Source organism: Mixophyes fleayi, chromosome 4 (assembly GCF_038048845.1).
Source record: "Mixophyes fleayi isolate aMixFle1 chromosome 4, aMixFle1.hap1, whole genome shotgun sequence".
NCBI lineage: Eukaryota > Metazoa > Chordata > Amphibia > Anura > Limnodynastidae > Mixophyes > Mixophyes fleayi.
In genome coordinates this window covers 71,801,643-71,827,632 of record NC_134405.1, presented here as the reverse complement: position 1 = coordinate 71,827,632, position 25,990 = coordinate 71,801,643, and the positions used below count along the sequence as shown (strand labels likewise).

Sequence of the window (25,990 nt, the reverse complement as noted above, 5' to 3'; positions counted from 1 at the left end):
AGCTTAAAGTTGAATAAATTCAGAAAACGTGAATGTATGCCTGGTTTAAAGGAGAAACTTTATTATATTTCTACAAGTAATTTATCCTACTATGTATTTCAAATATATAAATCTAATGATGCTAAAACACCCTCCTAAAAAGCTGTTTTGCATCCAGCCCCTTTTAGATTGTCTTCTCCTCTGCACAATACCCATCCCATATAATAGAGGGCCATTACCTTTGTTTGCACATAGACTCGGCTTTCAGCACTCTGGACAGCTCACTGGATTTATAGCCTCTTCCCTGAATAAACATTAACTGATTGGTTGGCGTGTAAACACCACTACATCCTAAACTTGTCTAAATGGAACAATAATTCCCAACCAGTGCTTCGGAGCAAAGATACCAGCCTGAGAGTCAGGTAAGCGATCTCACCGTGGGGATACAGGTCGTTCTGTAATACTTATAGAAGGGGAATTTAAAAGCATTAAATACCGGCTTTAATGTTTCCATATCTTGTTTCATTATTATGGTTATTTGCATAAATTGTGTTATCACAGAAACAAATCTAGTCAGTAAAGTAGAGATAAAAAAAATGATACATTTGAAGCAATGCTATTAATATTTAAATCCATTACATCCTATGTACTCCTATATTACTTTAAATTTCTCTTACAAATAAAATATTTTAGATCCATAACATAAAATTGCAAGATATCCATTTGGGGCAGTGTTTGCAGAGAGAGATTCAGTTGAATATAAGGGCAATTACAAATGTATTCCATCATTAGGGTCGGGCGCCGTTCCCGCACTCACCGTCTGTGCCAGGGACGGACGCCTTCCTCTGTCAGCAGCGCTGTCCGTTGCTAGGCAGCTGTACGCCGTCCTCTCTCCTCAGGATTGCCGGCGCATGTGTCTGTTTGTGTCTCCGTTTCCCAGCAACGGGACGCTTCTCTGCACTTCCTGACGGCGGTCAGCTATTCGGGCCACTGCCACCAATCAGGGATTGCCCTCCACTATGTAAACCTACCTCTAACACTAGGTAGGCACCAGAGTATCTAGGTCTTCCTATGCTCCAGTGTTACAGCCTGTTTCCCTCCTCTCTGACTGACCTCCTGTGTACCGACCCAGCTATCCCTGGTTCTGCTTCTGGATCTCCCTCTGGCCTTATTGCTCCCACTATATCTGACCTTTGGCTTACTGACTCCGATTTGCTTTACCCTTTGATACCACGTTTGTCAGTACGGTTTGACCTCTGCCTGCACGACCACGTCTGTTCACCATCCACTCCACTGATAACTAACTTGGAGAGCCGCGATCTGCACGTCCCTTGCATCAAACTCCCTTGTGGTGGTCCCTGGCGAAGACCGGGGGCGTGTTTAGGCTCCGCGCCTCCTAGCTTAGCAGTGCAAATATCAGCAAGTGGCCTCCAGTCCCTGTGACTCGTGACAATTAGTTTGTGCAAATTGTCGGTCTTCAGCTTCAAGCCATTGAGGGTACCTAACGTGTTTAAGTATGTGCACAATATTACAAGGAAAGTACCATGGGTTTTTTACATGACCCTAAGTCAGTTCTCCAATCTAATATAAAAAATATTTTACTACCTTGCAATAATTGTATTAATTTTTTAATAAATGGCATAATATGTAAAGAAGGGGTATACGGTAGTATATGTTGCTGTTGACAAGACCATTTTTTAAGGCATGGTACAATCAGCATTTTCTGTTCTTGGCTGACACTCAATGAAAAAGCCAATACATGGTGTTTGTATTAATAACACAAGTAGACTTTGCTAGTATTGGGTTTTATAAACAGTGCAGGTACACTTCTAGACTAAACACACAGGAAAACATTACATGTAAGGCATATACATTATTATGAAAGATTAGACACTGGCGTTATTTATATTAGGAAAAAGTTCTATATCTTAGCAGAGCCACAACTTAAAAGTTTAGCACATAAAACCGCTGCCCCCCTAGTCTTCAATTTTAACCAAATTAACCTAAGATATGCATAAACTGCGCCTCCCTGCAGCATTGCGCCCTGGATAGTCGCCCTTATCGCACAGCCCAAGGAGCTGTTCATACCTAGGACTGTGCGGATGACAGGGGGACATCCACTTCTACTGGAAGAAAGTTGTTTTCACCATCATCTTCACTAATGGTCACACTATAGAGCACTGTGCTTCCATTTAAAGGGGATTAGATGCATTATTTGTTTGAGCCAGAGAATTACAAAGACTCCACTTATGGAGTTTAGAAGGAATTTTCCCCAACTGCCAGGATAGATTGGCAGCTGTCTCACTGGGATTGTGTTCTGCTTTCTTCTGGATAAACTCTGCTAGAATGTTTACAGATAAGTTCAGTTTTCTCTCAAATATGGTGGCCTCCATTGAGTAGCTAATAAATTATGTCCACCGTAACCTGAGCTGTTCTGACAGGCAGTGAAAGGTGAGGCCTTGCACCATAACTAGATATTTTCACCTTCCTTGAGTGATCATAACAAAAAAAGCTAATATTGTGTAAATTAACAATTGAATAAACTACAATGAAAATAATGACTACAGTGGAAGTTATTTTCTTTTATTTCTTTGCTCCTCAAAACTTTTATGAAGTCTTAGATATGTGCTAATAGTAATTTGTCTTTGCAAGTGGATCTATGATGAAATCACAGGCATATTTATAATCCTCGGCAAGCTGCCTGCATCTATCCAGATGGGTACTGCTTCTACCTAGCAACGATGGAAGCCAGTTCTCTCTCTGTCTTGGCAACAGCCAGGGTGTTACAGCTGCTAATTGGCCATGGAGGGGACTGTACAGCCTGCTACTACCCTTCCTGCTGCCTCACTGTTGTAGAATGTCACTGCAGTAGCTATTAATTAAACACTCCAGATAATGGGAACAAACCCTCAGCCGCAAGAGTTGCAAGCAAATCCCCAACTGCTATGCTAAATGAATAGGAGACGCTTTAAATCTGACTCGTTTTGAAATGTGACATATAACGTTGTTTTGTTTTTGTCTCCAGTCCCTTCCTTTTGTGCCACAAAAAGAAATGATGCTACAGTTTAATTGGTGGTTATGAGTTAGTCTCCCTCTTGTTGCAGCTACTTGTTTCTATACACACAAAGCTGAGTACATAGCTTAAAAAAAAATCTGCAGTGTTTTAGTAATTGTCCTTAATCTAAGCGTCTGCTGAGCCCAACTTGTAAATGACCTTCTATAAAAGATCTAATAATATTTACAGTTACGTATGTAAAAGGCTTGGAAGCTTACCAGACTTTAGCTAATTTTAGATAGAGGTGGTATGTTTTTCTATTCACACAAGACTTCTTGCTAGTAAGTCCACAAGTAAAACATACAAACAGAACAAGGCGCGGATATGAAACTGAGTAGATAGGGCCCTGGGCGTGAGAGCTCACAATCTAAAATAGCTAAAAATAAGTCATTAGCTTGAAGTGTTCCATATACAGAAGTGTTTGTTGGGAATAATATTGCTAGTGAGTTAAATCCACACAGCACACCTCAGTTGTATCACTAATATTACTGTAACACTGGCTAATAGTAAGGCAAGCTAAACCGTGCCTGATGCACCATTCATCAGAATGAAAACCAATCAAGAGCAAACTTGTTTTCTCTATGCTATCCCCCACATGCCCATTATATTCATCATTCAGGAAAACTGGGTACTTCTGGCAAAATTTGTTGTTTGTTTTTTTACATTGATCACTTTAGTGACCCCTTGTTAACGCTTTTTCGGTGAGAAGTTTGATGCCTGTATGTAGCAGTTGTAATACAGTGGTATGAATAGAAGTCTACTTTGTCTTCATTAATGCCGCCATGGTGGTAATATGTGCAATACAGCTCAGCACAACCCGATCCCTTACCTGAAGCGATGCAGTCTGTCTGTCTGTCAGGTGTAGCTCAGTCCTGTACATCATCATGTCACATTCTGCTGTGCTCAGATACCTGGAGATACTGCTAACATGACTGATTGGTATGTTTAATGATCCCACACATGATGAAGCTTTGTTTTGTGTATAGTGAGGGGAAGTCTTAATTAAAATCTAGGTATTTAATAATGATCTGTAATTAATTGAAAGTATCCGTAAATGTCTCCTCTGAAAGTTATCCCTGTAGTGATCCTATACAGCTATGTTTTGTGTTAAGCTGCAGCATTTAATGGACACAGCAGGGCTCCTGCAGCTAGAAAACCAATGTGGGCCTTACACTAGATTGCTGTATGATTTATGGAGGAGGGGGGGGGGATTAATAGATGCAATCAACACTTGTTCTATTAGTAATAACATTACCCTATGGAGCCTGCTGTGGCATAGAAAATAGTTTTTGAATTCTTAAAAGAAACTATTATAAAACAATCCGTTCTTCCTCTGAGATGCGCAATTTATGATCTGTAAAAACCAGAATAGTTTAAAGTCCACCACCCTGGATGACCCGAGATTGAAGCGAGCCAAGAAAACGAGTAAACTGCCAGGCAGCGGCTCACTACGTCTATTAGCTGACTCCAGCAGATTTGAAATTCTGAGCACAGCAAACTATCTGTGCTTGAATATAATAACTCCGCTCCTAGGTAACCAAGAGGCACTAGCCAATGAGGGGGAAACTTTAGAAAATAAACTACCATTAACAATACTTACTCTTCATTTAGAGCACCCATATACATTGACATTTGTCAACACAGAACTGACCCCTCCACAAAGGAGTAGACAATTGGCAGAGCAGATCACAGCAAAGTAATGTCATTTGGGGTAAGGAGAGCAAAAAATTACATTTAAAAAGAACTTTTTAGAAAGTGTAATTGGTCTTTAAAGCCATTGATAGAACATTATATGTAAATGAACCATATAGATGTAACGTAATGTGTTACATCAAGGAACTCATTAAGGAGTCAAGTCGTACAATCTAAACTCTAAAGATAATGGAAAATCAGCAGACTGAACATGTCTTAATATTACAGGCCTAACTGCAGGCACATAGAAGCATAGGGTTGCTAATATTACCCTGATGGGAGTATTATGTAAGCTGTGGTAGTGAAATAATACTGCACAGCACAAAGTGAGAACTAGCCCAAAAATAGTTCTAAAACCTCTGCAGCATAGTAGAAAAGTTGGTGCCTTGTTATTTCCTAGTCCTACATTCAGGGCCTGATTAAGGGTTCAGGCCGCCCTAAGCTAATACGCTTGTAACGCCCCTTCCACTGCCACGCCAGGCTATTATGCAGTTGGAAAAATGAACCCATCTTTAATTCAAAATCTGGCTTTCTTTTACCTCTCCCTCTTCCAATGTTTCTTTGTTTGTGAAGCTCCGCTCCTGTGGGCTTTTTAAAAGGGTCACGGCAATCTTTGCCACTTTTTGTTTTGTTGTCATTAAAAGTAGGACTGTATAGCAGAATGGAGGCGTGAACCAGCGCTACTGAGGGTGAAGATGGGGAGAGGGCTGTCACATATGCGCCTGTCACCATTCTTGTCTCTCGGCGCTTGTCCTAAAGCGCATTGTTAGAACATTATATGTAAATGAACTATATAGATGTAACTTACATGAAGGAACTCATTAAGGAGTCAAATCGTGCAATTTAAACTCATTGTCTTCACTCTTTACCATGGGAATATGTCATGATTAAAACCTTAGTACAATTTTTAAATTTGAAAAACTTAAATAAAAATATTTGATTTTCAAAAAAAAAACTTAATACAATTTTTTTTCATGTTTTCTTTTTACTGTGGAGAACACCTATTCTCTTACATTTTAAAATGAATTTCAGTTTATACCTCTCCCTGTCACAATTTTGTTCACCCAAAAACCTAATCAGCCTAATAGATAATCTGCCTACATTAGAGGCAGATTATATTTAGATTTATGTAGAATGTATGTAATGGTGTGAAACAATCCATTAGTTCTGCCCGAGGCTTGTAATATAAAAAAGCGCTGTTTCCATTGCTCATCCTTACTGCTATGTATGTATGTATGTGTGTGTGTGTGTATATATATATATATGCACAATAAGAATATGAGGTATTTGTTCATATTGTAAGCTCACAACCCAACATTAAGGATCCTCACATATACCTGTACTTTAATAACTAAAATACAGTTACAATCCTGTACATTTACTGGACTCCCGGGAGAGCAGGCAATTCTCCCTGATCCTAGCCGGCTGTGTAAATTAAATGGAGGGGCGGGGCCTAGTGACGTCATTGACCCAGCATTGTGGCCCCGCCCCCTGTTTTTATTGGTTCAGATTAGTGATGTTCATTTTGGGGGCAGGGCTAATGACACGATTCTCCGAGCCCCGCCCCCACACACCCACCTGCACCCTGGACCTCCCGGGAATCATCTTGCCCATGTTGGCAAGTATGACATTTACCCAGAGCCGGATTTACCCCTCAAGGGGCCCTAGGCAAGATATTGGTTTGGGCCGCCCCCCTCCCTGAAACAATCAATAGCACTATATTTTTTTTTACCATAGCATATACCCCAAGAGTTAAGTAGAAGTGCAAGCTATGTACTGGCGCACATCACGCTGCTCTTCCTGCATCACACTGTGGCCCCTCATTACTGTCCCTCTCATCACACTGTGCCCTCCTTTATCATTACACTGCATCACACTGTGGCCCCTCATTACTGTCCCTCTCATCACACTGTGCCCTCCTTTATCATTACACTGCATCACACTGCTGCCTCTCATTACTGTCCCTCTGATTACACAGTGCCCTCCATCACACTGCGGCCCCTCATTACTGTCCCTTGCATCACACTGTGCCCTCCTTTATCATTACACTGCACCATACTGTGGTCCCAGCAGTTAAAGAATAATGACCATGGACCCCATATTTTGTCAAAGGATCTACCAGAATTTTGAATTATACTAATCATATACTCCATACAATGAATATTAAGCTCAGTGGTCGAAGTGGAAATTTAGAAGTGGCGGTATGAAAAATGTAATGGGAATGTAAACAAGTGAATGGAATTTTATTATTTTACAATGAAGGCAGTATGAGAAGTAGCAGAATGGCAGACTACCATATACACCCCACTTCCACCACAGCTTACCTTTCAATTCACACAAATTGTACTTTATCTTTAACTAAACTTAGGTATTAATCATAATTAACGTGTCAAGAAACTGGAGTTCAGGGTTAGCAAGCCCAGTAATAAAAAAACAGCAGTCTCCTATCACTACCTCGTCACAGACCGTCCGACACTACAGTTACTGACTGCAGCCCTCTACCTACAGAAACATGAAAAAGTGCTGTAATGTAATAATCATGTTAATATGTCAGTCTTCTGCATGAATCCCATAGTGCAACATTTAAACAAGTCAGATCTCCTCATAATATAAATCCCACCAGATTCAGGATAGTTGTCAGACTGTCCTGCTCTCTCCTACCTGTTCTCGTCACTTTCATCACTTGTGGCTGCTGTGTCTTTAGATCAGATGCTGCTAGTCTGGATCCTGGAATGTTGGAGACCCTATTTGGAAAAAAAATGGGTACATGAAATTTAGTGAACTCCAACCAGCCCCAGTGTTAAATCAATAAAGCACCCACATTTTATAAGTAGGCCTACCTCCAACCAAAACATTAAATTAATAGTGTTACCATTTAAAAAATAAACCTATTTCCCTCCCACAAACAGCCCCTCACACACACACACAATACACACAGACAGTGGCCCCTTACACACACACACATAATACACACTATTAAAATACTACCCTACCCCTCCCCCAACTTACCTTTTTCCATCTAGGAGTTGTGCAGACTTCATCCCCTTCACACATGGGATGGCACCTGTCATGTGGTGCAGGTCCCATGTGACACAGAGCTGGCCACACATAGGGAGGGAGGGAGGAGACCAGCCACACACTAGCCCCTCCCCCGTTTTGGTGTCTAGGTTGCACCAAAGCGGTTGATTCTAGCGGTAAATCCGGCCCTGCATTTACCTCACATCTAAGGAAGCTAGAATGTGACAAAGTTTGTTTTTAAAACCGCACCTAAATAACAGCTGATCCTGCTGCATATTTCACCATGAATGAATAAATCTACCATTGGGACTGAAGAGATATAAGATGAGATTTTGTCATTCCTGTGCACACCGAGCTTCTTACCAGTAAGACCAGTGCAGTAAGCCTAACGTGACTGGTAACTGAGATCATGAGCTACATTGAAGTAGTGTGATATGTATATTTGTGATAACCCAGTATGCCTTTTAATATTTTATCAGTCTGTGGCTGTTTAATAAATACAATTATGCAGATATAATGTTCTCTATGCAGAATACATGCTGCCTATATTTTTGACTGAATTTAGAAAAAAATAAACACTAGTTATAAATTATATAAATACATTATGCAGCATTCAATGGGACACACCTGGAGATGCATTTTATTGTGGGAATATTTATTTATTGGTAAACCAGGTACTTTAATTCAGTCTGATGGGAATTGTGTAAGATTGGTGTATTCTGTTTCTGAAGTGTTTACCATGTAAAAGTGATGCAAATTTCCAAACGATACTACTGTGGATGAATCGTGTAACTGGGTCTGCTGGTACATCATGTCAAAGAGCTGGTTACTCCCAGGAGAGAAGCACCGTGACCAGCCAAGCCACTTAGTCCTGAGAGGGACTGCACGATTCAGGTAGAATCGTGAGGGGCGAAGACAATAGGTTGGAGAATGTAGATTTATGAGGGGCAAAGCTGATGTCAATAAGCAAATAAAACAAGGCTCTTGAAGCATCTGCAGAGAAATGAAATTCCATCTTTGCTTGTGCAAAGATTGGAAGGAAGAGGGCCTTATAAAGACTGCATACAGGTATGGTCTCTGTTAAAGTCAAGTCAATTAAGACTAAGGGGTATATATACTAAACTGCAGATTTGAAAAAGTGGAGATGTTGCCTATAGTAACCAATCAGATTCTAGCTTTCATTTATTTACTGCATGCTACAAAATGATAGCTCATTTCATGATTGTGGTCTAAAACGTAAACATACATTTATGCATATATATTATTTGTAACAGAGTCCAATAAACATGTCATTAAAATGTAGTAAAATAAAATTTACAGTTAAAACCTGGTTTCACATATAGTAGTTCCATACTCTTAGCATTATTTTGGATTTTCAGTTTTGGCAAGTAACTTCTCGGTATATTAGGCATTTTACAGGTCTCATCTCTGCCGGCCTGGTCAGTTAGGCCATGCAGTTTACAGTCTTTGGGCTAGATTTACTAAACTGCGGGTTTGAAAAAGAGGAGATGTTTCCTATAGCAACCAATCAGATTCTAGCTGTCATTTTGTAGAATGTACTAAATAAATGACTAGAATATGATTGGTTGCCATAGGCAACATCTCCACTTTTTCAAACCCGCAGTTTAGTAAATATACCCCTAAGTTCTAAACGAAGTAAAAAAAAACAAATGTGCAGTTTACAGTGGACTGCCACCTTTCATCTGTAGCTGGTATGGCTGCAGATCCTCACATATTGCAGTTGACGGTGTACTGTCCCCTGTCGTCTGCAGCTGGTATTGCAGTGGATCCTCACACATCCTATGACTGCAGTAGTACTAATCATACCAACCTTTGGTGTCAGGCAATTGCTTGATTCCTCACGCTCTGTCTTTTTACCTCATAATATCAGTCTTTATAAATCCAATCGTCTTATAACCCCCTAAAATATTTATCATATTCTGAGCTGTTGTGGTGTTTGTGGCTCTTTATAATAAGCTGTATTTTATATTTACATGTATAACCTCTGCTCAGAACGACATATTTAATGAAACACAAGAAAGTACATGTTTCAGTGTATGGACAATTGAATTGCTGAGATGTGATTGAAATATTAAAATATAAATAGGTAATAAAATGCAAATTAAAAAAAAGTAAGTATGTTTTCTCTTACTGTACTCCCTATTTGTATCCCCATCTTAGGGGGTTATTCAATTGTTAGCGAGACGGGTGAAAATCCCGCGCTCAAAAAAATATTACCGTTAATACGGTAATTTACTCTCTGGATTTCAAGCTGTGAGCTATAATTCAGCGAGTAATTACCGTATTAAGGGTAATATTTTTCGAGCTCGAGATTTTCACCCATCTCGCTAACAATTGAATACCCCCCTTAAAATGCTGATAAAAACTAGAGTTCTATTGAATGTGGCATTATAAAGGTGAGACATAGAGTGTAATATTTGTAATGCACTTTCATGCCAAATGGGAGGAGGGTGCAGTACTTAGGCAGGAGATAAAATGGATAAGAATTTTGGTTGCACTCTGGGTAGGAAAAGGGCATATTAAAGAGGTAAACTGCAGGACTGTGAAAGAGATTGGTGCACACTACAGTGTTTACAGCCGACTATTGGGTCAATCGAGTGATAAATGTTCGGGACAATATTGCATTACTGTGTATACAATAAAGGAAAGTTTCAAAGTACTGATCGTCCTTTCATTTGGTTGTTCAGCAGAACCATAAATCTCGTTCCAACATACTTCCAATCCTACAGTGTGTACATAATCACGGAGTGGTTGAATGTGTAGGATAATAAACGAGATACAAAGGCCAGTGAAGAGAAGGGTTTGCAGAGTGTGTTGAAAATGGCATAGCGCTCAAGGAGGATATGTATATTGAAAACTTTGCTGCAAGTTGATTGATGATCACATTTTTGAGGAAAGTCTCAGTGAAACACTGAAGAAGCCTGGATGTAGAGAGTCAAGAATGGAGTGAGAGGAGAGAAAGTGAGTTAGGTAGTTGAGCACAAGCCTCTCAAGTAGTTTGGAGGCACAATAAAGGACTGAATTAGGGTAGTAGTTGGAGACAGAGGGGTAAATGTATCAAGCTGAGAGTTTTTTGGCTGATTTGAAAAGTAGAGATGTTGCCTATAGCAACCAATCAGATTCTAGCTGTCATTTTGTAGAATGCACTAAATAAATGATAGAATCTGATTGGTTTTTCATACCCGCCGGAAAACTCTCAGCTTGATACATTGACCCGAGAGGGTGTGTCAAGAGATGGATTCTTTAAGGTTGGTAAGATGTTTAAAGGAGTATAGGAATGTGCCATTGGCGACAGACAAGTTGAGGGAGTGAGTTGGTTAGAGGGGATTATCTTGAGTGGACAGATTGTAGTGTGAGGTAAGATGAGTGCAGAGACTACATCCTCAATTATGGGGGACAATGAACTGAGGGTATTTAGGGGAGTACAGGAGTGTGCAGGTCAGGCATAAGGAGAGATTTTGTTGAAGGACATTGATTTTGTTTTTGAAGCAGGTTGCAAAGTGATGGGATGTGAGGGAAGAAGGGGGAGGGGTGCAGTTGAGCAGACAAGCTGAAATTGGCAATGTGGCTTCAGACTTAGAAGATTGGATGGCTTATTAGAAAAGTGAAGTATGTTTGCTTGGTGAGTGTTGAAAGATGAAAAGATGAATTTATAGCAGAGGAAGTCTGCATTGAAGTGAGATTTTATTAATGTATATTGTGACTGTGTAGGGAGGCCCGGTACCATTTCCACTGTTTTTTGGGCCAACCCTCACACGTCATCAGCCACAGTCATTTTATGCAGAAAGTGACTAGCTTGTATGGTAGTGGACCCTGTACTGGACGCCATACTTTTAGCCACTGCTGTCAGCTGTCGTCTTTCGTACCACCTCTTGTTGAGCCGCTGTAGCCTGCAGCAAGGCCTTAACCATGTAGCCGCTTTTACCTAGGACATGTATCACGCTGTAAACAGTCTCTGCAGAGTATCACTCCTGCAATGTTATTTTCTAAGCCACCACAGGCCTGCTGCAGCTCTCAACATACGCATATCTTTTTGCAAGATTTTTCTCCCCCAAGTTGTGACCGGGTCAGGGGTGCCATCTCCTGGGGTACATGGGATTTATAGTTCCCGAGAGACTTCACACAACTCCACAGGTTTCGTGCAACTGTCCTCAGCCAGTTTTACTCAGTAAGAGAACAAAAGAAAACTCCAAAATAAACACATTGCTGTCTGGCGCTAGCTAAACATTGGTCACTCCTGACTAACAAACTAAAATAAAACATAAGCAGGTTTAGTAGAGTAGTTTACAGGCAGATATCAGGCTTTCTCTCACAGAGACTCTGCAGCCCCTGTCCCAAGGCACAGAGAGACTGACTGAGCTGAGAAGCAGCCTTTTACTAGCAGCAGGTTCACAGCTAACCTGGAATACCCAGATAATGGGCCTAATGGATGGAGCCCGCCCTTACATTCCATCCTCAAACCCCAAGACCCTTTTCCAGCTTTTCAATCAAGCCTACAGCCCTTCAACAAGCAGCTTACACAAAACAGACATTTCCCTGGGGTTTTAAAAGCAGTAGCTTCAGAACCTAGGTGAAATATACCTGTTTTCATGTACTACACCAGAGACTTTGTCAATATATATATATATATATATATATATTTACACAGAGTATTGCATATGTGAGATGAAGACTGATATTACATCTGATATACAAGTCCATATATACTGTACTTCTCTTGCTTTTACGATATATAAATATACACCTCTATGGAGTATTAATGTTTGTAAGTTTTTGTGTTTTGTGTATACTGTGTAGAAAAGCTGTAGCTAACGCTAATACAAGTATATATAGTATAGGTTTAGCCAGAGGTCAAAGTGGAAATTTAGAGGTGGCTGATGAAAAATGTGATGTGAGAGTAAGTGAATTGAATTTGATAGTTTTTACAATGTAGTCAGTAGGATAATTGGCTGTATGGCATACCACCGTATACACCCCTACTTCCACCAATGGGTCTAGCCACAACAGAAAAGCTGGCTACCCATGATGCACTTACAGTTTAGAGTATGCTGAGGATATGATATATGGGTAAAGCCTATTGAACTTATTTGCAGATTGTCTCTAAATGCTGCATTGGAGTTTTGGTTTCACTGGCTATTAATAATCACCTATATTGATGAAGGATCCAAATAGGGAGAGGACAAGTGCAAAAACACAAATGTCACACATCTGCATTAAAGCCATACTATAACAATATGTGAAAACGTGGGAAAGTTTGTGTATCCTGGGTATAGATAATATGATATAGTATGCAGTAATATGCTCAGTTTAACATACATTACCCTGAGGGGCCACACTTGTATCACACTCATTATCTCCTCTACATTTGTCTTCTGTGGTGGTAGATTTTGCTTTTTAAGATTCTTTTCGGGGAGGGGTGTGTGTTTAACATGTGGGTGAAGTAGGCAATGAGTTTATCTCATGCAAACAGCCATCTGTCCTCCCTCTGTCATCAGATAACAAGACAGATCTTCAGCAGAGCTGTGACATGTGTGAGTGCGTCTTCTATGGAAACAGCACATCATTTCACCCCATGGGACAGTCATCTGAACCCAGAACAGGTTGTTAGGAGCGGAATGTCCCCGATTCCTGAGCCCTTTGCCTGTCACACGATACCCACACACAGAGTGAGTAGCTGTTTCATGCACTGTAAATCCAACTTAAATAATGATGAATACTGCTCCCACAAGGCTGATTAGTTAATGACGTTCTCCTGACACCATGTAAAATCTGGGGGGCTCACAACATACATCTTTTCATTCGTGTTTTAGTTATCTCCTGTCTGAAATCTATGCTGCCGTTTTGATTCTAGACAAAACGTTGTTCTTATTTTTAATTAATATTATTGTATTTTTATAATGTACTATAATTATTTTATTAATAACACTACATTGTAGCGAATATATATATACACACACACACACACACACACACACTTTTTTCTCCTTTTGCCAAAAAAGTGCTTGTTTGAATTTGATCACTCAACTCCCCCAGACTGGATCCCAGAATCTCTTTATGTATCACATGAATGTCAGATATGCAGTACTTTATATTGCCAACTCTCAATGGGTCAGAGAAATGGCATACTGACACTGGTGAGCTCAATTCTAAATACAACCTCAAAAAGCTGCAGCTGGTAGGTGTAGAGAATCACATTTTAAGGCCATACTTCTAGGGGTGCACTAATTGTTTGAAAAATAATCATGATTGAAATAATCAAAGTGTATTTTTTATTTTTGTTAATTATTTTCTGGTAAATTAGCTGTTATAACCCCCAAAAATAAGACCATTTGTATTAACACAAAAACCCTAAGAGAAAAAGTCCTATAAAAAAAAAAAAGTAACATTTACTCTGACAACCTAACAAAACATAAATAAATAAAAATGATATTGGTAGTTTAATTGGCACATAGCAAAAATGCTAACTTGTGTCTGGTCACAAAGCTTCAAAGTCTCCCGTGTCATTAATGGTAGAAGAGACATTGTGAAGGGCTGCTTAGTGTGGTGAGTATCTGGACCCCGAGCACAGGCTTCTCCCCTCTGAATCTGCTGTGTATGAAATTCTGTAAGCAGTCTGGCTGCTGCTCAGAGGTTGTGACATTGGTAACATCTATCTATGTGTGTAACTGGGTTCAGCTGGAGCAGCCTTGGCAGTAATAGGTGTGTTTGGTTGGCAGCACTTCTGCTTGTAGTGTGTGTGTGTGTGTGTATGTGTGTATGTGTGTGCAGAGAGGCAGTCAGCGAGCTGTGTGAGCATCCCTCCTCCTGTCTGTATCCTAGCAACCCCAGAGATGCTGCAGCCCTGGACAAGAAGAGGTGGGAGAGGAGTGGGACTGCTGCACAATTAACACATTCACTGACACACTGATCCTGAATAAGAACACATTCCTTTTTTTGCCGAGTTGTCACCTGACCACACAGCATCACTAGTTGAGTATTATCACTTCCAAACAGGTGTATCAACAACAATGGTCAGTGTGGGAATTTAGAAGTGTCAGTATGGAATTTTGAAGGGAATGCCTGGGCACAGAAGCTTTGGGGATTTTAATAATGTAACATTAATTTCAGATGCTTTTTTTTACACTATATAGCATAATATAAAACATATTAAATAATGAAAGACTATTCACCCTGTTCCTCATCACTCCTGTGTCCAATTATTTCTCTGTTGAGTCCCTCCAGCTCTCCCCATGGCTTCTGTGTTACTTCACCTTTCATTCATGTCCTACATCTTTCTCATGTCTTCCCAGTGTTTTCTCATCTGTGTCTTATGTCCTCTTTGTGTCCCTTTTCCTTTCCCTTATCTTTCCTTTGTCTGTCCACACTCCCCATGTACCCATAACTTTATCCCAGATAACCCCCTCTCTGCCTCTCCACCAGCTCTCCCCTGTACCTCACTGCCTGCCTCTCACCCCCCCTTATTTGCGCCCCTGCTTCTTCTATCATACCTGTTCCTGCTTACTAAGTACGTGAGGTGATGAAATGTCTGTATAGGATGAACACCCGCAAGTATTTCTTTTGATCATAATAAACGGACAAAAGGTATAAACTACACGCAGGACAGCATTATAAGTGTCCCTTACATTCTGTCACTGCATTGTGAAACGCAGAGTAAATATTGTACAAGAAAATATGTTGGGCAAAGCTAGTAAGAACATGGGCATTCCTAAGAGCTGTGGTCACCATGAACAATGTGCAAAATCCACAACAATAAAAATTGGTTTGCAGCGTTGGATATCTAAATAGCTGAAATGAGTGATAAACGTTCCTGATTTTGATTGGTGCTATGGAGATTTAAGCTATGCAGAATTACCAGAAACATACACCACCTACAGAGCTGTGTAGGATTCAATCAATACATTTAGAGGATATTTGGAACATGAAATAAAGTTTTCTTGCTATTAATTCAGTGACCCATAATTATTGATATATAGATGTCACACAGAAGATCTTGTTGTGTTGACCTTAAAACACTAACATTTTACACTTTTAAGGAATTTTATTTCCTATATAAAGCAGACACAGGACCTGCATTTGGCAAAGACAGGCTCATTAAACCCTACCGGTTGCTTTCTATTAGAGAAATTCCCCTGATCACCTCTGGAGTGGAGAACATGGATTTAGGAGATGGGAATTGGACAAACGTGGTATGGAGGGGTGAGGCTGTATGTGTTGGGCACTGGACTGTAGCCAACACGAGGCTGGTACAGACTTTATGGTGGGCATTGGACTGTGGTGAGCATGACACTGGGTACTGGACTGTAAATAGCTATGTATCTAGTAAGCTGGAGAGTCATAGGTACATGATAGTAAATAGTGGGTATTGGACTGTGGCTGATGTTAGGCACAGAGCTGTGTGTGGTGAGCATGGAGCTGTTATGCTGGATACAGGGTTATATGTGTTGGGCATGGTACAAAATTGGCACTGCAGGAGTGCCTACCTTGTTCATTTCTCCAGCCCCACAGTCTGCAGGGTTGGAAAGAGCCCCAGCCTTTTTTTGTTGTGGGGTTCTAGAAGGGAGGGTCACACTATTATTTACAGCCCCTCCTGCTCCTTCACTATGTTCAGTCTTTGACCAAGAAAATAACTGTCATTCACTACCATGAAGCTGAAACTAAAAAGCTTGTGCAGAGGTAATTACATCACATCACATACACTATGGACAAAAGTATTTGGACTCTTCATTATTACACCAACAGGGACTGTAATGACATTGCATTCAAATACATATACTTTAATATGGAGTTGGTCCCTCTTTTGCAGTGATAACAGCTTCCACTCTTCTTGGAAGGCTTCCACAAGATGTTGGCGTATTTCTGTGGGAATTTGTGCCCATTCATTCTGTAGAGCATTTATGAGGTCAGGCACTGATGTTGTACGAGAAGGCCTGGCTCACAATCTCCATCTCAGTTCATCCCAAAGTTATTGGATGGGGTTGAAGTCAGGGCTCTGTGCGGGCCAGTCATGTTCTCACACACCAAACTCCTCAAACCATGTCTATGTAGTCCTTGATTTGTGCACTGGGGCACCTTCATGTTGGAATAGAAAAGGGCCTTCCCCAAACGGTTGCCACAAAGTTGGAAGCATATCAATGTCCAAAATGACTTGGTATGCTAAAGCATTAAGATAGCCCTTTTGCTGGAGATGAGGGGCCTAGCCCAAACCCTGAAAAACAGCCCCATACCATTATCCCTCCTCCACCAAACTTCACAGTTGGCATAATGCATTCAGGCATTTAACGTTCTCCCGGCATCCGCCAAACCCAGACTCGCTAATTTGACTGCCAGAGAAGCGTGATATGTCACTCTACACAACACGTTTTCTCTGCTCGACAGTCCAGTGTATGTCTGCTTTACACCACTCCATCCGACACTTGGCATTGCTCTTGGTGATGTGAAGCTTGCATGCAGCTGCTCGCCCATGGAAACCCATTCCATTAAGCTCCCGCTGCACAGCTTTTGTGCTTACATTAATGCCAGTGAAAGTTTGAAACTTTTCAGCTAGGGAATCAGCAGTAAAGTTGGTAACTTTTATGTACCATGCGCCTTAGCAGTCATTGACCCCGCTCTGTGATTTTACGTGGTCTTTAGTTTCAAAGCTGAGTTGCTGTTGTTCCTAAACACTTTGGGGGGAATTCAATTGGCTGCATTACTGTAAAAAGTAATGCAGCCTGCTCACTATTACCATTATTGTGCACTTAAATATCGTTATTACGGTAGTTTCAACGCTGGGTTAATATTACCGTAATAACGGTGATAGGTTTTACGCAGCGGCACTTCGGGGGGAATTGAATTCCCCCCTTCCACTTTCTAATAATTTCACTTACAGTTGACCGTGGAATATCCAGCAGGAAAATTTCACAAACCGTATTATTGCAAAGGTGGCATCCTATGACAGCACCAAGCTGAGCTCTTCAGAACCACCTATTTTGTATCACATCTGTTTGCATATGGAGACTGCATAGCTAGGTGCTTGATTTTATACACCTCTGACAACTGGTCTGATTGAAACACCTCAATTCAATAATTAACAGGTGTGGCCAAATACTTTTGTCCATATAGTGTGTGTGTATATATATATATATATATATGACAAGAATCAGAGTTGTTACCCTGTGTAGAATGGATTATCATTACATACTTTTCTTTGTAAATACCACTGTGTACTGAAGAAGTATTTGAATAATGTTTGAGCTATTGTGAGCAATATTAATGACGTTTTCCCACACATTAAACAAGCCTTGCAGCCTGGCTTTCAACCATCCCATATGAAAGAATCTAGAACCTTTCTTCACCCACACAAGTAGAATCACTTTCTTGGCCATGGACGAAAGAATTCATAGAAGATACTTGTTGGCCTAAGTGATTCATGAATAAATCTCACTGTGGGAATAGAAAATGGCCCATCAGGGTGAGGGGGGACATACTTTACTAAGTGCTTTGGCTTATTTTTACACCAATTTCCAAAAACTGTATACAGGCAATTCCATTGGCAATGATTAAGGTCAATCTCAGCCTTGTGATATCATTTACAGTGATGTGACATAGACAAACCCATATTAAATTAGCTGGGATATTTATAAACCATAACCAACTGAAGGACATCTCATTCCATGCGCTATTAGGAACCGTTTACCACAAACCTTGCATGTTAAATGTTAAAATATTGAAAATTGTTAATTCTGGAAAAATGCCCCACATTTATGGAACGTCATCTCATGTGTGTAATTAAGATATGAGTAACTTTGAACCTTGGCAAAACCATGTTGTATTTGAGGGGGGAGGTAAATTTATAATGTGGTGACAGATGTATATTTGAGTTAGGGTATGTCCTAATTTAACTTTAAATTTCAGTGTACAAATAAAGCATCAAGTATTTATGTGCTACATGACAAAATAGACAGTATTTAACTTACATGCAAAATAATAAACTAATTTGCACCCCTTGCATTGTAACATGGTTTTGTCCAGAAGAAAACTTACTCATTTTTTTTGCCTTACTTTCCTTAATGAATCAGGTCCATTGTGTCCAGTGAGTTATCCCAGTCTATCACAGAAAATGCTTTGATTGTTTTCCTTACATAGTATGGTGCCAATAAAACATAAAATAAATGACTACATTTCTCAATGACTGTTATGCATATCTGGGCCTGAGGTCTTGCACTTGCTATTGTTGTGATAGTGTGTTTTAGTTCTGCTTCTCTTTTTAGTGGGTGTAGATCCTGCCTTTCAGATTCTGTTAGTTTTGGGTCTTCGTTTTGCCTATTAGGTGAGACGTCACTGTAGAAAGAATGGAGCATCAGCTCAGTTTCGACCTGGGTACCATACAACAGATCATGCATGCCCAGTATCCTCCGTTTTGTATTAGAAGTCTTGATTAGATTGGCTAGCAACCTCCCTGTTTTATTCCCCCATGTAATAAAATGTATCCCTTGCTGAATTCCTAACTTTTTGCTTTGCCTCCACTACGAGGAAGTTATATACAAGTTGTCACACCTTTTTGTATTTGGCTGCTGTTTTTTTTGGGGAGGGGGGGGGGGTGGGGTTGGGGGGTTGCCTAACCCGATATAGGAATCCAGTATTGGCAATTAGAGCGTACGTTCTGAGCATCCCAATACAGAAGGTATAATCCATTTCAGTTAAATGAACTAATTGCCAAGGATCCATTAATGGAATATGGGTTATTAGGTAGCTTATACTTTCAATAAAGAAATTTGCGTTGGGTCTTATTGCACCCGATCTTTGTACAGATGTGGTCACCCATCAGATTTTATGCCTGGCATGTTAAACAGGGGGAAGTGCACACCTTTGTCTATCAGGAATTTGGACAGCCTGGGGTATGAATAATATATCTGATGATCGGGTGGATGATCCTCACAGACCTAGATTAGCTGGTGATGATGTTTTTTTGTGTGGCCATTGATAATTTATCCCCTTTTGAGCCTTTTGTGTTTTGGACTTGCCCATATCTTTAGGCTGAGGTCTGCCCAGGTACTTTGTCATATCAGGTAATTTAAATCCCTGAGGAGAGTCTATCCATCATCAACATTCATAATCAACATTTATTTATATAGCGCCAACAAATTCCGTAGCGCTTTACAATTGGGAATAAGCTATAATAAGACAATACTGGGTAAAACATACATACAAAGAGGCAAGAGAACCCTGCTCGCAAGCTTACAATCTACTTATCCACGAGTGTTATGTCTAAGCCTGATCTTTCTGATACTGTACTCATACAGAAGGCTCCTTTCACCATTTCTGCAAATGTGTGGATGAGCTGCCCAAGTGTAACTGATGATGCACAAATTGAGGAAGCCACTTTGGATTTGCAACAGGATGAGGGGGATATTTGTGTAGCTGATGAGGCCGCTAATGAGGATGTTGATGAGGATGATTCTGTTTGTGTAAGTCCTGCACCAGTGGAAGCAGTTCTTGCACGTGATAAGAAGAAGGCCATTGTCATGTCTGGACATAAGACCACAAAATCCACCTCTTATGTGTGGAATTATTTTTACCAAAATCCTGACAACAGTTGTCTAGCCATTTGTAGCACTTGTAAAGCCACAGTCAGTAGAGGTAGAGACCTTAACCATCTAGACACGTCATCCATGTTACGCCATTTGAAGCGAGTTCATTGCAAGCTGTTGGGAAAATCTGAAATTTATGCTAAAAAAATAACAACTAGCAGTCAAGCATCAGCTTGGTCCCTACTCTGCTAGATCCTGGCACCTGCAATCTACACCCCAACACCTTCATCATCAATATCCTCACTAGTGATCAGAGTTAGTCCTGCTGAAGAATTCTTAACCGCTCAGCCTGCTGCTGCTGCTGCTGGGGGTGAATCTTTATCCCAGAAGCAGACCAAGAAGAAGACTACTAGTAGTGTACAACAATTGACTGTTAAACATTCATTTGCAAGAGGAAGCAAGTATGACAGCTGTCACCCAGGTGCATAGCGGATCACAGACGCCATGGCGACTATGCTAGTATTAGTTCTGCGTCCAATATCCACAATTGATGCAGCTGGTTTTAGACAGTTAATTGAGGTCCTGTGTCCCCGTTTGGACTCTCCTCAGGATATGTCATTTCTGATAATGCCACCAATATTGTGAGAGCATTACAACTGGGTGAATTCCATCACTTTCCGTGTTTTGCTCACACAATCAACTTGGTGGTACAGAGCTTTTTGAAAAATGACAGGGACATGCAGGCGATGCTGTCTGCGGCCCGAAAAATTTGGTGTCATTTCCGGCATTCTGCAACAGCATGTAGGAGATTGGAGCAGCTACAAGAACAATTTAATTTGTCCTGCCACCAACTGAAGCAAGAGGTGGTAAAAAGGTGGAATTCCACCCTTTTATATGCTTGTGAGGATGGAGGAACAGCGAAAAGCCATCCACGCTTATTCCGCAAGCCATGACATTGGGAAAGGAGGGGTAATGTATTTTAGTCCAGCGCTGTGTTGTGCAAGGTGCTGAAACTTTTTGAAGTATGATGTGAAGTGAGTTTTGACACTGCTCGCTTGAGCCAAGTGATTCCCTTAACTAGAATTTTGGAAAAGCAGCTTGAGAAATTTAAGGAGTAGCTGAAATAAAGCAATTACACTAAGTATGTCGTACTTGTAGATCAAGTACTTTATTCGCTTTGCTAGGATGCAAGAGTTATCAACATCTTGAAATCGGATCACTACATTTTGGCGACTGTGCTTGATCCTAGGTTTAAGAGTTATGTCTTCTCTTTATTTCCAACTGACCCTGATCACAAGAGATGCAATGAACTTCCAGTGAGCAAGTTGATAGCTGAAGTGGTACGTGACACAACGGCGTCTCCTCCTTCAGTTTCTCAGTCTACTGCTGCTTGGAGAAAACTAAGCTTTTTCAAGAGACCCAGGGATAATGCAGATGCGCCAGTACAACAATTTGACATCAAGTCTAAAAGACTTGCCCAAAACTCGTGACACCACTGCCGTAACTCCACCTGATCCTACTATCAACATCGAAAGAATGGTGGAGGATTATTTTAAAGACAGCATAGAAATAGACACGTCAGACAGTCCCATTACATGGGACTGAGAGGGAAAAAAAGGCAATTTGGAGTCCCGTGTACAAACTCGCTTTGAAATATCTAAGCTGCCCACCCTGCAGTGTATTCTTGGAAAGAGTTTTCAGCACAGTTGGGAACCTTGTCAGCGATTGGCATAGGAGGCTACTTCCTAAAAATGTGGAAAAGATGATGTTCATCCAAATGAACTAAAATTTCACGAGGAAGGCCTTTACCAGCAATTACATCAAAGTACAGAGACTTCTGTAATGGTGAATTCCAGCATGTGAGGATGATGTTAGCTTACCTGCCTTAAGTCCAGTAGCTAGTTTTGTGAGGGCCCAAACAAACCAAGCACTTCAACCACAAATGTGGCAGTCATTGTCGCTGAAGTGATTGGTTGGTTAAACTGTGCATGTCCTTTTTAAGATCCAGCATAAAGGTGGGTGTGACAATTCCATCTTGCACCACATTTCTTTTCTGCCACTGCTGTGTGGAAATGTTTCCTAGATATGCTATGAACTGCCGTTTGTTTGTGTCGTTGCTATGTCACTTAGCATCCAGCCAACTCGCTGCAGCCTTTGGCCGAAAGTGGATGAAAATAATATTGTGACCTGTTAGGTGGTCAAAATAGACTGGAAATTACTGAAAATTAGTATTATTGGTGTTAATAATGTAGGAATGAAAAAGAGCAAACTCATGTGATTTTTAGCATATTTTAGCAATTTATAAAAAAAATACAAATCCAAAATCAAAATCTGTACATTAAAAGAAACTGATGCAGAGATGGTATAAAATAGTTACCAATATCTCAGTAGCGATTACCTTATAGTTATAAAAAGTAACATTGAAATGTGTTTCTTGTCCTCTTTGAATGATACCCTAAATGACCTCTTAGTGCATTAGGTCGATTAAGAGATGCATAAATAATTCTGTCCAATGGCAGCACTCCAATATTGCATTACAACTTTGGTAACTATGAAAATGGGATACATTTAAAAGATTTTTATATTAAGTTTAAGTAATGGATAGTAATGGATAACATTATTTTTACTGAGCTACTTGTGCTTAATGGGTTTTCCAGTTATACTTTCCTCCTCCCAGGATAATTCAATTTACTACAAGACAGTAACCTAACTTATCCTGTAACAATGTTAAGCTCTGGCTGTGCACATCATCTGCTGGAATTCCAGAGTTTCTGCACTTCTCCCAGGTATAACGGATCATGATAACAATATTTTAGGAGGATATAATGCTATATTATGTGCAAGAGAGTGGAGAGGCCAGAACCTGTAACCCTATCAAATACTATACGCATGACATCTTACAGCGAGAATTCCGGAGCTGTGCAGTGATCAGCTGGACCGAAGTCACAAAGTAAGTATGGTTACTGCCTTCTAGAGGAATACGTTATTTTGTGAGGAGGGAGACATAGATACATAGCTGGAGAATCTTATTAGAAAGGGGTTCATAAAATTAAAATAGGATTGTTTAGGATTTGGCCTCTAAAGAAGCACATAAACACTCACATTTTAGTGATTACTATAATGAGTAATTAAAAGTCATACCATAAACTGCATTTGATCATTTTTATTTTTTTTACCTCTATACAAAACTCAAAAGAACATTTAATTTGGGAAACCTTTGTGTACCCTTATATTGTGTACATCAAATTTACCAATATCTATGAATAAAAGGGTTAATTTCCCCTCCTCTCTGCAGACAGCACATTCAGCACAGCTCATAACCTGGTGCCAGTTACTCAGCGTTAGATTTATAGTATAATTTTGATGTGCTGAGGCGTGCATTTTAATGGCATGTGGCCGTGCAGTTCTAGGACAACAGACTAATCTGACAGCACTAATCCTCTCCGCAGACCATTCTGATGGAGCAGGGAGGGTGAACTCTGGCGCTCATCATCATTGTGCTAAGTGCTTGGACCAGAAAGGGCTAAAGTGATGTGCAGAGATGTAATGTGTTGGGAGGAAGGTTATATAGACTCTCATTATATATTTCAGCAGTGAAAGTATCATTCTTAATGACTAATACATTTACAATGAAGTCATCTTGACCAATGTATTGTAGTAGAACCGCTGCGCCAGTGAAAGAATATTTGTATATGTTAGATGCCAGTTATGTGTTACTCTGAATCATGGTGTTTTGGAAAGTTACAGCTATTATGCAGGAAGCACATGTTGTTCCTACATAATGGTACATCATAATATAACATAAGGGGGAGCAAGTGTCTGTTGTTGTGGAAAGACTTCCATAATAACTGATTCCATGAGATCACCAATGTTTATTTATAGGCTGCCACAGATTCCGTAGCATCGGACATCATCAAACAGCTATAACGCACATGAATACAGTAAGCATAATAACATACATGAGTACAATTAAGCATAAAAATAAATGAATGGATGCAGTTATACATAATAGCAGAGTGAAGTAGAAATACAAAAATATGTCGTGTGTGAACAATTACGCCTACCTTAGATACAGGTGTAAGTAAACAGATAGCTTCGCACATCATCATCGGGAATTTATATAACGCTACTAATTCCGCAGCGCTGTACAGAGAACTCACTCACATCAGTCCATGCCCCATTGGAGCTTACAGTCTAAATTCCCTAACATACACACAGACATAGAGAGAGACTAGGGTCAATTTGTTAGCAGCCAATTAGCCTACTAGTATGTTTTTTGGAGTGTGGGACTAAACCGGAGCACCCGGAGGAAAACCACGCAAACACAGGAAGAACAGACAAACTCCACACAGATAAGGCCATGGTCGGGAATCAAACTCATGACCCCAGTGCTGTGAGGCAGACGTGCTAACCACTAAGCCACTGCGCTGCCCATAGATACAATTCAGCATACCACATGATAGGGACATAGGAAACAGGACACTAAAAGTGAGAGCTTACATTCTAAAGTGTAGGAGCAAATGGAAGATCTGTAGACGAGGTGGACAAGGGGTGTAGGAGGATTCTCCCATGCTTCTCCCCACTTATGGAATTCCCTACCATGCTCAATCAGACTTTCCCATACCCTTCAAATCTTTAGACGCTCTTTGAAAACCCATCTCTTTTTTAGAGTAAACCTTAAACCCAATAACACTACTCACACTAATGCACCCTCACCACTGTCCCAATCTCCACACTAAGCCACACTCGCTCCTCTTGTTTCAGATGTGCCTTCTTCCACTTCGAATGTAAGCTCTCTACTGTTTTATGTATATACTGCTTTCCCTACTGTACGGCGCTGCGGAGCACTGTGGCGCCTTATAAATCAACAATAATTCTAATAATATTATAGGGCAGGCAAGCATGAAGAGAAGGGTTTTGAAAGATTGGAGGAGGGAATAAAGTCTGGTAGGGCAAGGCAAGGAGTTCCAGAGGTGGAGAGCAGTGCGTGTGAATTCAGTGCGAAGAAAGGCGAATGTCAGAGGTGAAGTGGAGGGATTGAGCTAGGATGTATCTTGTGATGAGGTCAGAGATGTAAGAAGGGGAAGCAGTAGTGAGGGCTTTATATGTGGCGGTGAGCAGCTTGAAGGGAATGGGGAACCAGTGAAGGGATTTACAGAGAGGTGCAGTGGATGTGGATCTGTGGGAGAGGAAGCTTAGTCTAGCAGCAGAATCAGAATGGAATGTAGATAGGGAACATCAGTGAGCAGGAGGTTGCAGTAGTCAAGGTGGGAAATAAGCGAGTGGACCAGGGTTTTGGTAACTTCCTGAGGGATGAAGGGGCATATTGTGGGGAAGGAGGTGACAGGGCTGCGGGAGGGATGAATGTTAAGAGTGACGCTGAGGCGGAGTCAATGACACCAAGACAGCAACCATGTGGATCAGGGGAGAGTGTGACGTTGTCGACTGAGAGGAAGATATGAGGAGGAGTGGAGACGTTAGCAAGGGGTAGGAGAATGAGCTGGTGTCACTCTACTATTAACCATCTTTACTTCCCCAGGGTCACCAGTTGCCAGCTGTCCGCTGGCGTTAATGCTCTTCCCTTTTTGAGCATAGTTGTGGTTTTAGATTTCTATGGAACACTCTCATAGTATTGACTGATATGTAGATGACTCCCAAGTTGTTGTTAAAAGCACATTTTTCATCTGTAACTGAAATACAAACGAACCATATTCCA

General features: G+C 40.6%; 1 protein-coding gene across 4 annotated transcripts in view; it reads left to right on the top strand.

Moving 5' to 3' along the window:
* ADD2 (adducin 2) overlaps positions 1–25,990 on the top strand; it is a 57,337-nt gene that overhangs the window by 7,736 nt on the left and 23,611 nt on the right. Inside the window, exon 2 of one of the 4 annotated variants that reach the window (XM_075207435.1) lies at positions 13,261–13,431. The exons of 2 other annotated variants lie outside the window; for them this stretch is intronic. The gene's annotated coding sequence lies outside the window, so the exon portion shown is untranslated. Of the gene's footprint in view, positions 1–13,260; positions 13,432–23,202; positions 23,225–25,990 lie in introns of those variants that run through there. One more of the 4 variants, XM_075207436.1, reaches the window with a different exon arrangement.